The sequence below is a fragment of the Microtus ochrogaster genome, linkage group LG3 (genome assembly GCF_000317375.1).
Source record: "Microtus ochrogaster isolate Prairie Vole_2 linkage group LG3, MicOch1.0, whole genome shotgun sequence".
NCBI classification, from domain to species: Eukaryota; Metazoa; Chordata; class Mammalia; order Rodentia; family Cricetidae; genus Microtus; species Microtus ochrogaster.
Genome location: NC_022029.1, coordinates 14267693 through 14278911, shown reverse-complemented (window position 1 = coordinate 14278911; position 11219 = coordinate 14267693). Strand labels below are relative to the sequence as shown.

The 11219-nt window shown below is 49.5% G+C and overlaps 1 protein-coding gene across 3 annotated transcripts in view; it reads left to right on the top strand.

Annotated features, from left to right (window-relative positions):
- The first annotated feature begins 464 nt into the window (after positions 1-464).
- Positions 465-11219, top strand: part of Klhl29 (kelch like family member 29) — a 305091-nt gene continuing 294336 nt past the window's right edge. For all 3 annotated transcript variants that reach the window (XM_026786007.1, XM_013351280.2, XM_026786006.1), the window contains exon 1: positions 465-1076. The gene's annotated coding sequence lies outside the window, so the exon portion shown is untranslated. The remainder of the gene's footprint in view (positions 1077-11219) is intronic.

Here is an 11219-nt window from a genome sequence, read left to right as displayed (position 1 = left end):
TGCTCCTTCTCGTGGCCGGAGTGTCATAGGGAGGGCGGAAGCGGAAAGATGATTGGACTTCTCTTTCTCAAACTTTCCACCAGTTTCCTCAGGTGTTGAGAGCAGAAGGGAAGCTCTCTTCATTCCGGATCTTTCAACCCCCGGGCTCTCGGAAGCCTGAGGCCATGGCCCAGCAGCCCAGCCACGCGCCGTGAGTCTGCCGGGCGCGGCCACGGAGCCGGGCGAGCCGGGAGTCATGGCAGGGGGCGGGGGCGGCGGACCGACGATGGACACACCCGCTGGCACTGAGCAGGGGGCCAGGAGCGCTACTGCCGGGGATCCCTGGGGCCCCGGGAGCAGAGCGCTGAGCCGGGCCGGGGGCGCCCCGCCTCCCCCACCCTCCGCCCCCGCCTACTCGGGCGCCCGTGATTGGCTCCGCCCGCCCCTGGCTGCGCGCCGAAGCCCGCCTCCCTCGCAGCTAAAGCAGACGGTACCCGGAGAGGAGCGAGCCAGAAGGGAGCATGGTCCCCGCGCCGCGGCCGCGCCAACCCCCGCGCCGCCGCCGCCGTCGCCGCTGTCCCTGCTACCGCCGATCTAGCCGCAGCTTCAGCCCCGGCCTCGGCTCCGCAGCGCACGTCCGCAGCCCCGGCCATCGCCGAGCCTAAGCTCAGCCCCCGCCAGGAGCCCGAGCCCCGAGCCCGGAGCCAGCCCCAGCCCCGCGGCCGCCGCGGCTGCGGGGAGAGGGCGGGGGCGATGCTGCCGGAGCCGCCGCCGCCGCCGCCGCCTCGATGAGAGCCGCGCCGCACCGCGCATAGCCGCGCAGGCTGACAGGCAGAAGGACTGACTTCCCTCTCCCGGGCATCCTCCCTGGGCTGCCGGGAGGCGGCGGCGGAGGAGGAGGAGGAGGGAAAGGGGGAGAAGGCGGAGAGCAGGAACGCGAGGAGGTGGACCTGGATCCGTTTCTCCCGGCCAGGACGCGAGCGGCCCCAGCTACAGCTACCCGCCGGCGCCGTCCCCTATCCATCAACCCTCCTGCACCCATCCGCGACCCTGGGCTCTCTGCGCGTCGGGCCGGGGCCGGAGCGGCGCGGCCGCAGGTAAGAGCTGGGTCAGGTTGGGGCTCTTAGGATGCGGAGTGGGGGTGTGGGATGATCCTTGGGTCCTGGTAGCTGCTGGGCAAGGCAGGACTTGGGAGCGGGGCCCGGAGCCCGGAATGCTGGGCTAGGCTCTGGCAGCAGTGGCGGCTGGAGCTGAAGCCTCCCGCGTCTGGACTCACAAGCCTGCAGAAACCCTTGCGCCTGCGCTGCTCTGGGGATGAATAAAAGGGGGAAAAAAACTTCCTGCCTCCGGGTGTGTTAGGCAGGGAATGCCTGGGGGCGGGGATGGACTGTCGCGGTGGTCAAAGGTACTAGAAGCGAGTATGACAACGGAACCGGGTAGCGCTGGGCCGGGCTGGGCCGTGTGCGTCCCTCTCCTGGCCACCTCCCCCTGTGCGGCCCAGAGAGCTGGTCCCCAGGGCGGCCGTGTGCCCTGCAGGTTGGGGAGGTGCGCGCTTGTGTGCCAAGGAAAGCTAGATGATGGGTTCTGCCCCTCGCGTTCTCAGATCCAGCATTTGAAGACCGGGTTTCTTCACTGGATCCCAAGTAACTTTCGAGGTAGAAGAGCTTGAAAATCATCTGGATGGAACCCACACAGACCGTGTTGTGACCTCCCGTTCATTCCCTTGACACCTTGTGGTTTCCAGCCGGGGGTTGGAGGTGGGAGGACAGCTTCGGGGATGCGAAGGGCGGGGAGGTGGTGGCGAGTGGGGAGGGGTTGTTTATGTGTGGGATAGTGGACCAGGAGACACGTAGGTAGGAGTGTGGCCGCGCGCCCGGACTGCCACCGGAGGTGCGGGCTGGCCGCGGGCTCACGTTCGGGTCTCCGTGGCCTGGAGCTGGCCGAAAGCAGGAGGGTTATCTGCGGTCGCGCGCGGGTGCTCGCGCTGGGCAGTGTCGGCCCCAGGCCCCAGGGGGGAGAGGCGTGCTCGCTGCAGCCCAGATCGCGGAGCCTAGAGCCCGGTTTCGGTCCGAGGCTGTTCCCGGGGCAGATTCGGTGTGCCTCGCCTGGGGAAGGCGTAGACGCACCGCCTGCCTACGGCTGTTCTCAGAGGAGCGGGCGACTGCAAAGCGTGAGTCTTGGATGCCTGGGTCCGCCTGCTGAGAAGCACGTTCTCTCTCATCGCTGGCCTCTGGAATCGAAAGGCAGCGGCGGTCAGTTGACAGATCTCCTGTAGGTCCCCAGGGATGATGATGAGTGAGGAACAGCCGCTGCTGCCACACGCGCGGTTCTGCGAAGCGTATCCTCTTTCCCTGTGGTGTTTGCGACGCGGTGCGCCCGGGGCGAATCATGAACGCAGATATTTATGTAGCGTTAGGCGAGACCTCTTCGCCGGAGGGACTAGACGTGTAGGACGCCGGCTGCGGCTGCCGAGAAACTTCCACTCCTCAGCTCTGGGACAATCAGGTTCCTCCGCCGCTGCAGTCTCCAGCCCCTCCTCAGCTGAGCAACGCTAGGATTCGGACTACTCTTGCTGTGATGGATCCGTCCTGGTTACAGCTGTATTTATCCTCATTTCATTCTCTTTAAAGCCATTTGTCTAGTCGCTACAGAGTTTCTCCTCTGCCGAGTGGTCTTACTGCCAACTCAGGCTGGGGAGGGCAGATTTGAGAAATTCTTTCCGTTCGGGATGAATGACAGCACATTTAATTAGCCTATCTCATTCCTGACTTTTTAAATTTAAATTAAGGGGGGAGATGGAGAGCTAACTTTTTAATTATTTTTCACGGGGGGGGGGGCTGAACAACTGTACAGATTGTTCGTCTTGACACTTAGAGAAAACGTATCTGCTAAACACATAATTTAAGGGTTGGTTGTCATGCATGCATTTGACACCCGTCTGTATGTTCCTACATGTCTAGAGCAGTGGGTCACAGTGTCTATGGTCCCATATATTGTTCTGGAGTGCGTTAGATTTATCACCTTGCTACAGATCAGGAAATCAGTAGCATGTGTGCCCTTAAACCCTATAAGAATTTAATAATGTTTAATTTGGCTTATGGGCTGATGTATTTAGCCATTATTAATAACTTTTCTACACCAGGATCTTATTAGTCCATTATGAAGAAAAACATTGCCTTTGGTCCAGTTGTCCCATTTCTGCTATAGTTATGGAAATGAATCGGTCTCCAACTTTCATTCGCAAGCAACAATCCAAACGAAATACCTAAGAGTTTTGCTGAAATAAAACATCCTATGGTAGCCATGGAAACAAATAGATTAAGGTTTATTGGTTTCTTCTGTATGTGGTGGGGGTAGGGACCTAACGTTGGGTCTCCTCAGTTATGTTTCTAATGAATGGTGGTCACACTCCAAATACTAAGTGTAGGAGATAAGCCACAGCAGAATTCAGTTTTGTGAGGGATTTTATTAGAACAAAGACCACCGAGAAGCCCAAGAGAAATAATGACTTCAGCTAACTGCGGCTCCTCACATCCAGAACGCAAATGCATAAGCCAGTTTTGTTGTGTTGCTTTTTTTTTTAAGTAGATGAGAATTGAGTTCGTATTCTTTCAATATTGGAAGACGTATTTTGCTTGTAAGCGATTACTAAGGGAATCATTAAACCCAGCCCCTGTTTCCTGGGAGTAAACATGTTAGACGCGTAGATGCTGGTGTAGATGGAGTGTCACACCTGTTACCAACACTGTCAGTCGAAGGGAGGCAGCTCATTAGTCTATTCATATCCTGCCTATTTCAATATTCAGACATTTCCACGGCGATCCACTCCGGTTTTGTTTATTTAATCAACCTTATAAATCTTATAAATCTTTGGCATCAATTCCAGTTGTACTGTCTTTCCCCCCTTCCACTTATCGTTTGATTTGGCTGTGGCTCATTCCTAATGGAAAGCATCTCCTGGTCTCCCTTACCTAGTTTCCAAAAGTTTACATGATTCCCAGTAACACAGAGAAGAAAAGGAGTCAATTCAGATAACACCATCAGTGCTGATGTAGTTTTTTTAGTATCTCATTTGTTACGTGTGTTTGTGAGTGTGAGTGTGTGTGTGTGTGTGTGTGTGTGTGTGAGAGAGAGAGAGAGAGAGAGAGAGAGAGAGAGAGAGAGAGATATTGCTTTTCTTTTTCATCCCACAGGCTTGCTGTAAAGCCTTCTAACTTTATGTTTTATTCTAACAGAATTGACTGAAGTTCCTTCCTACCCTTCTCTCCCTTTCCTCGTCCCTGTTATCCCCTCTTCCCATTCTTCCCCCCCCCCCTTTTGTGGTATAAGGATTCTTTTGTGTCTTTAGCTCTATTGGTCTTGAAGAGCCATCAAAGCTGTGTATTAGAGTGGGCTTGTCCTTCTGTAAGATCTTTTCTCTTTCAGTAATGGATAGAGCCAGAAGGTTCCGGAACATCAGAGGATTTTTTTCCCCCAAATATAATATTTAGTCATAGCGCCAAGTGTCTCTAGGATCACAGTAACATTGTAAGTCCTCGGAACAGGCAGTTTTACTTCACTGCAAGCGATGATTTTGCTCATCCGCTTTCAACTTTGCTTTCTAATGATGCAATCCCATGCTAATCACAGCCCTGTATATTTCAGCAATATCAAGGCAAGCATTTGCACGCTACTGACTTATTAGGATCGGGCAAAGTAATTGGAACACTTAAGTTCAAAGTCAGAAGGAAAAATGGAATTATAGCCAACCTTATGATTCTATAATCAGTCAACTAAGCACCTAGGAGGAGGAAGAAACACCACGAATAAGAAATCCAGCCTTTGCCGGCTGAGGATGAGGCCAAACTGGTGCAGTTACAGTGAACGAGGATCAGAGAATGAGACAGACATGCCTGCCCCCCCGACCTTTTTGGCACTAGGGCACATCTCGTCACAAATGTTTAGAAACTGGGAAATTATTTCTACTTGATGCAGAAGAGAAATTTTTTTTATTGCTCACAAAAAAAAAAAACATCTAAGGGCCTCTCCTGGTATGCTTAAACAATTAGGTGGTATGGTTCCTTCAAGATATTTCCCATACGATGGCTTTTACCATAGAAAATCATGATAATAAATTTGATTAATAAGTAGAAATATATGTCAAAATTCCTTACTAGAATCTAGGAGCAAAAAAAAAAAATGCTGAGATCACAGCCATCCTCAAATCAAACTCCAACACTCTTCCTTCAGCGGCTGCACACTTGCTCTCAAGGCCCGGATCCGAACGGCAGGCAGACTCTAAGAACGGCAGAGTGGCAGGCAGACTCTACCGGTAGGCTTCAATGAAACTATTTGAAACCAGAAAAACTGAAGCTTCCATTTAGATAGTTGATCACCAGAAGCCGCAACAGAGTTGCTGCTGGGAACAGCGTCATTGTGCTGGGGCATTCCCACCTTTAGGGTGGGGAGGAGAGCTCCTTCCTTCCAGGCTTAGTAGCTTTTGTGCAATAGAAATAGTTCCGAGACTCCGTGCTGCAGCTGCAGAGATGACTCAGACACCTGAAGGAGAACCCTGGAGCACGGGCACACGGGGGGTCGGTTTAGGGGAGAAGGACAGCTCCCCAGATGTTAAAGGCTACGGCTGGCAGCACGGGTGTCTCGTTTTAGCCTTCATGTTAATGAAGTTTTGAAACCCTTCAAGTCGTTGGCCAATTCTAGATAAATATATACAAACACATATAGACGTCTGTTTGTCTTCATACACACAATGTATACTTTGCCACTTGATAAAATTATGGTTTAAAACGTGAACACGGCACTTCCCAGCATCACAGCTTTTACGTGAACAGTATAGTGGTACTCCTCACATTGCTCAGCAATGGGTCACGGAAACTTCTCTACCTGTGTGGTTTGGAAATCCTTTACCCCTTAAACGCCGATGTTTATTCTCTTCTCCCTCTGCTGGGCAGTCACCATTCTGTTTTGGGTTTCTATCAACCTGACCATCTCAGGTACTGCATGTCGATGAACTGAAACACTTATCGTTTCATAACTGGCTTATTCCACTTAGCATCCTACGGTCAGGATTTCATCCTCCAGCCTCGTATGTCAGTTTTCTTCCTTTTGAAGACCGATTAGTATTCCGTCAGGCGCGTGCCTATTTTGTTTGTCTGTTGGTGAGTGTCTGGGTCATTTCCACCTCTTGGCTACGGCGAGGAGTGCTGCAGTGGATGCGATTGTGTGGATATCTTCTGAAACGAGGCATTTCACTCTTTGACGGCATATACCCAGAAATGAGACCACTGCATTCTGCCGCGTTAGCCCGAACAAACGCAGGACTCTGGTTTTAAGACCTTGGTAGGAATGCAGTCAGTCGAAACAGTGTCTGTCAGCTATCAAATGCAGCAGGTATTACTGACATTTGATCTTCCTATTTGATGTGTGCATTCCCTCGAAAGTCTCCCCAGTCTCTCCTGCTTTGCTTTGGGTGGGGTGGGGGACTGAATTCTGGTGACAGTACAGAGGGGTTGGATGTAATGACGTCATGTAGGAGTTGAAGTCCAGTCTTTGTGCAACCTTGGGAATACCCTTTGTCTCACGAGGCCTTTGTCCCTGAAAACGGAAGGGAAAACAGTAGCCGTCCAGGGCTAGAAGAAGGGACGCCCTTGGGCTGGTGAGATGGCTTAATGGGCAAAGGCATCTGCTGCGAAGCCCACATGGTGGAAGGAGAGCCCTGATCCTGCTGCCAGTTGCTCACCCCTCCCAAAAGCATGCCACGGCAGTGCATACATGCAAAATTAATATTATTTAAAGATTCACACAAAAAATTAACTTAAATTCTTTTTTTTTTCTCCAAAATGAAGAAGGAACCCCGTTCAAATCTTTCCCACAGAGGGACTCTCCACACAGCAAAGCTCTGGAACACGGCCATTCAGAGAGGTGACCGCAGGTCATGGGGCCAATAAGAGGGGTAGACACTGAGCCCTCCAGACATTAACCCTAGGTATTTTAATAAGTCAGTGCGTGTGTGTACGCTGCAGTCTGGGACCCTCATATGCTGATGTGAGTTCCGAGAAGCACATGATGGTTTGCCTCACGATTCCAACGGTTCAAAATACCCTCTGTGGATGTGATGCTATGAACGTTTAATTCCATTTTTAGTATCATAATTTTAGTGTTGTCGTGGATTTCAGAGGTCAGCTAATCTACCTATTATTCAATCAGCAAACCTTTCTCAAGCCCCAATAATCAAATAATAATAGCTTCTGGTTATGGCTGCCCACCATATTTTAGTACTTTACATACATTATTGTTAATCCTTGTATCAAACTCACGAAGTAGGGATTACACACACTCTACAAACAATGATGGAGCTCGGAGGTAAGCAACTGGCCTATACCTACAGGCCCAGCCATGCCTAGCCACATCACTGCTGAGCTCAAACACAGAACCTTCAGCTACGGATTCTCGCACAAGTGTGTGTGTGATGCTGAGGGTGGAATCCAGGGCTTCGTGCAAACTAGGTAAACACTCTATCAACTAAAGCACATCCCCGCCCTGTGTGCATTTGTGATAGTACACACAGGGCTTAGCATATTTGTACCAGTTTGTATGAGGAGGTACTTCATTATCTATGGTAATTAACCTTTTTTTCACCCAGGGTTTCCCTATGTAGCCTTGACTAGGGTAGAACTGGTTGGCCTTGAACTCACAGAGATTCTCCTGCCTCTGTCTCGTGAGTACTGGGATTAAAGGCCTGGAGCACCATGCCTCACTCTTGCCAATCAATATTTTATGTAAGTCATAACATTAGAAGGAGCATGAGTTTAAGACTGTTTGCTGTGAGATGTTTTACTTTTTTGGCTTTTGGGGAAACCCACCACCCAGCTCCAAATAAATCACGTGGACACTTGTTATTGCTTATAAATGCCTGGCCTTAGCTTGGCTTTTTTTCTAGCCAGCTTTCCTTAACTTAAATTATCCCAAATTATCATTTGCCTCTGGACTTTTTCCTTTTCATACTTCCGTGGCTTACTCATATATCACTCTTACTCTGTGGCTGGGTAGCTGCCCCTGGAGCCCTCCTCTCCTTGTCTTCTTGCTCTTTTCCCCCCAGATTTCTCCTCCTATTTATTCTCTCTGCCTGCCAGCCCCACCTATTCTTTCTTCTGCCTTGCTATTGGCCGTTCAGCTCTTTATTGGACCATCAGGTGTCATAGACAGGCAAAGAATCACTGCTTCACAGAGTTAAACAAATGCAACGTAAACAAAAGCAGCGCATCTTTAAACAAATGTTCCAGAACATAAACATATATAACATATATAAGACCTTAAAATAATGGTCTACGACTGTTGACCCGGTCTAGCCAACATTCACTGTTGGGCTTGTTTTGGACCAGTCTACCTGCTTCCGTTTATTCCTAGAAGACAAATGAAAACAGTTCATAGGCTTGAATGGTACCTGTTTCCCTAGTGAGTCTGTGTAAAATAAAGTAGCCCCCAAGACAAAAGCAACATAGAGAGAACCAAGTATACACTTTGTCCTACTTAGACCTAGAAGAGGCTAACTGGGCTTACCCCAGCTTTAATGTCAGAGGTAGCACAGTGTCTGATATTAAATTCCTCAGTGAAAATGTGTGTGTTTTAACCCTGGGAAGGTATCGGGTAATAAATATCAAAGCATACATTTTCGGTTGTCTTTTCTCTCATTGACTGTGGAGTTACGCATTCGGAGTTTGTCATTGTGTGGAATTTTAGATGCTATATTTGGGCCTAAATCTATTAAATATGCTTGTTGATGAATTCTAAGTAATCTAAATGGAATCTGGGAGGATTTATGACTTGAGACTTTGAAGACTAATTTTCTCTTGGAACTACATCATCCCAGTGATAACTGGGTATCTGGGGCTTCAGAGAGCCGACACAGAATCTCGTCTTTCATAACGCCTCACTTGTCAAGCATCCTCCCCGTGCAGATTGTAAAAGTTGTGGTGTTTCATAAACAGCATCGTTTTTTAAAGAAAAATAAAAGCACTACAAATTGCAGAAGCAGAAACCACGGGAGAAAGGTAGTAGTTTGCCGTCTGCCTCTCTTCTGGCCTTAGTCTTTGGATTAGTCCTCTGTGAGACAGGAAAGGGTGGGTGCAGAGCCTCCAGCACACATCGCAGGTTTGTCTCTGTTGCGTGTTTGCAGGATTCCCACTCAGGTACATCCAGGCTCACCGGGAGAGGGACATTCATTTCAGGCCTGAGGCCAAGCCTGTGAGGAAGCCGTAACACAGGCAGTGCTGGGGCAGGACGGCCACTGCAGTAGCTGGCCACCTCTGGGCTGGCCACCAAGCCTCTCCTGTATTCTTCTCCAGGCAGTGCGCCATCCCTGCTTCCCTCCCTTCTCTGTGTATAGAAGGGAGATCAAGGGGCTGTTTAACCGTGAAGGCATCCACGTTTGAGAAAAAGGGTGCAGAGAGGACCATACACGAAGGTGCTGCAGCTGTTTTCTGAGAACCCAATGCCAGTCCCAGACTTCAGCTGCACGAGAGACTTAACAGCTTCGTTTTTGGTCACTTACTAACATTAACAAGTGTCCAGGAAGAGCGAAGCTTGGGTTTGAGAAAAGTGAGACAATTTTATCTTTCTCTTTCTCTGTTCAGCTAACTCTTCCAGCTGGAGTCACTGGCTTCTGAATCACAGTGGCCATTAAACCCAGCCGCTGAGGGAAACTTACTGATGATGTGTTTGGTACCTTGAGCACAGAGCAATTCCTGCTTACAGCGAGGCGCCTTTAATGAATCCTCCTTGTCTTGTGGTACCTCATCCTCTTGTTTACCCTGTGCTGTGGGTAAGGTCATTCCCATTTTGTGGATGAGTTAGGCCCAAGGTCAGATCAAGTATGGGAGGTGGGTTTGAGATACCCAACCATGTTGTCTACACAACTGCCTGCCCATGGAGAAGGGACAAGGCCAGTCTGCCTTCTAAAAGGACTGACTACAAATGGCCTGTTGTATAATAAGAATCCTCCATGTTTAACCACACTCTCGCTAATTACCACAGGTGACACTGTGAGAAGCTGAGGTCCAGTTAATTTTCTCTTCAAGGGGGAAATAAATTCAAAGAAACAGAGCTACTTTTGTAATTTCAAATGCCTTCACACATTACCTTATTACCCTTATCTTTTGAATTGAGCAAAAGTTTGCTTGTGGGTCTGCATCTGAGGCTCAGGTCTGCCTGGTGCCTTTGGTGCATTTCCGTTGAGGTCAGAGGCCCCAGGGGTGCTCACCTGAATACCTGAGGACTGAACATTTTAGGATTAATGAATTCTTATTTGCAAAGCACTTATTACAGCACCGGCATATACCAAGTCCTGGAAACAAGCTGTTCTTTCTGGGTAGATAGTGTTTGTGGTCCTAAAGGGACAAAGGAGAGCCTTTGTCATTAGATTCAGGCCTGGCCTGGCATGTCTTGATATTTACTGGTCAGCTACACTGTAGAATTTCTGGTCTACTTAGAAACTGAGATGTTCCAGGGAGGAGATTTGGCTCGTGAATGCAGTGTTGCCCTGACCCCTGGGGTCCATTCAGCTGCTATCATTGCTCTGTCTCTCCAAGCCAGTGGAAAGGTGTAGGCAATGGTGGCTTTCCAAACAGTTGGTGCCAAGGTAAATTGAGAGTAAGCTATTAGAGACCAGGATTGCATTTAACATTGCTTTGGTGGCCAAGAACTTCAGTCACTGAAGAGGCAGAGAGCAATTGGAGCAACACGAAATTCACTTCAACTGAGTTGTGGATAGTGTTCTAGCTGTGCATAGTAGGACCACATTCACGTTTGTTTGATTTTCTAACTTCAGGGGATCAAACCTAGAGCCTTGTACATAGTAGGCACTGAGCCACATCCCTAATGCCACGTATCAGTTCTTAACAGATTGGAAATAATAACAAAAACCAAAATCTACGGGAGGTGGCTCGGTAGATAGGAAAGCTTGCTGTACAAATAGGAGGACGTGTGTTTAGGTCCTCGGTACTCTTGCCAAAAGCTGCGTGTTGCCGTATGTGCCCCAGTGCTGGAGGAGGGTTGGAGAGGGGACAGCTGCTAATCTAGCTGAAGATGGCAAGCTCCTGGATCAGTGAGAGACTCTGGCTCCAGGGATAAGACAGAGATCCGGTAGAGGAGGACATGAATACTGCCCCATACTCACAGTGAACACATGAAACACACCCCCATATACACAGGGAACATATCAAACACACCCCCATACACACAGTGAA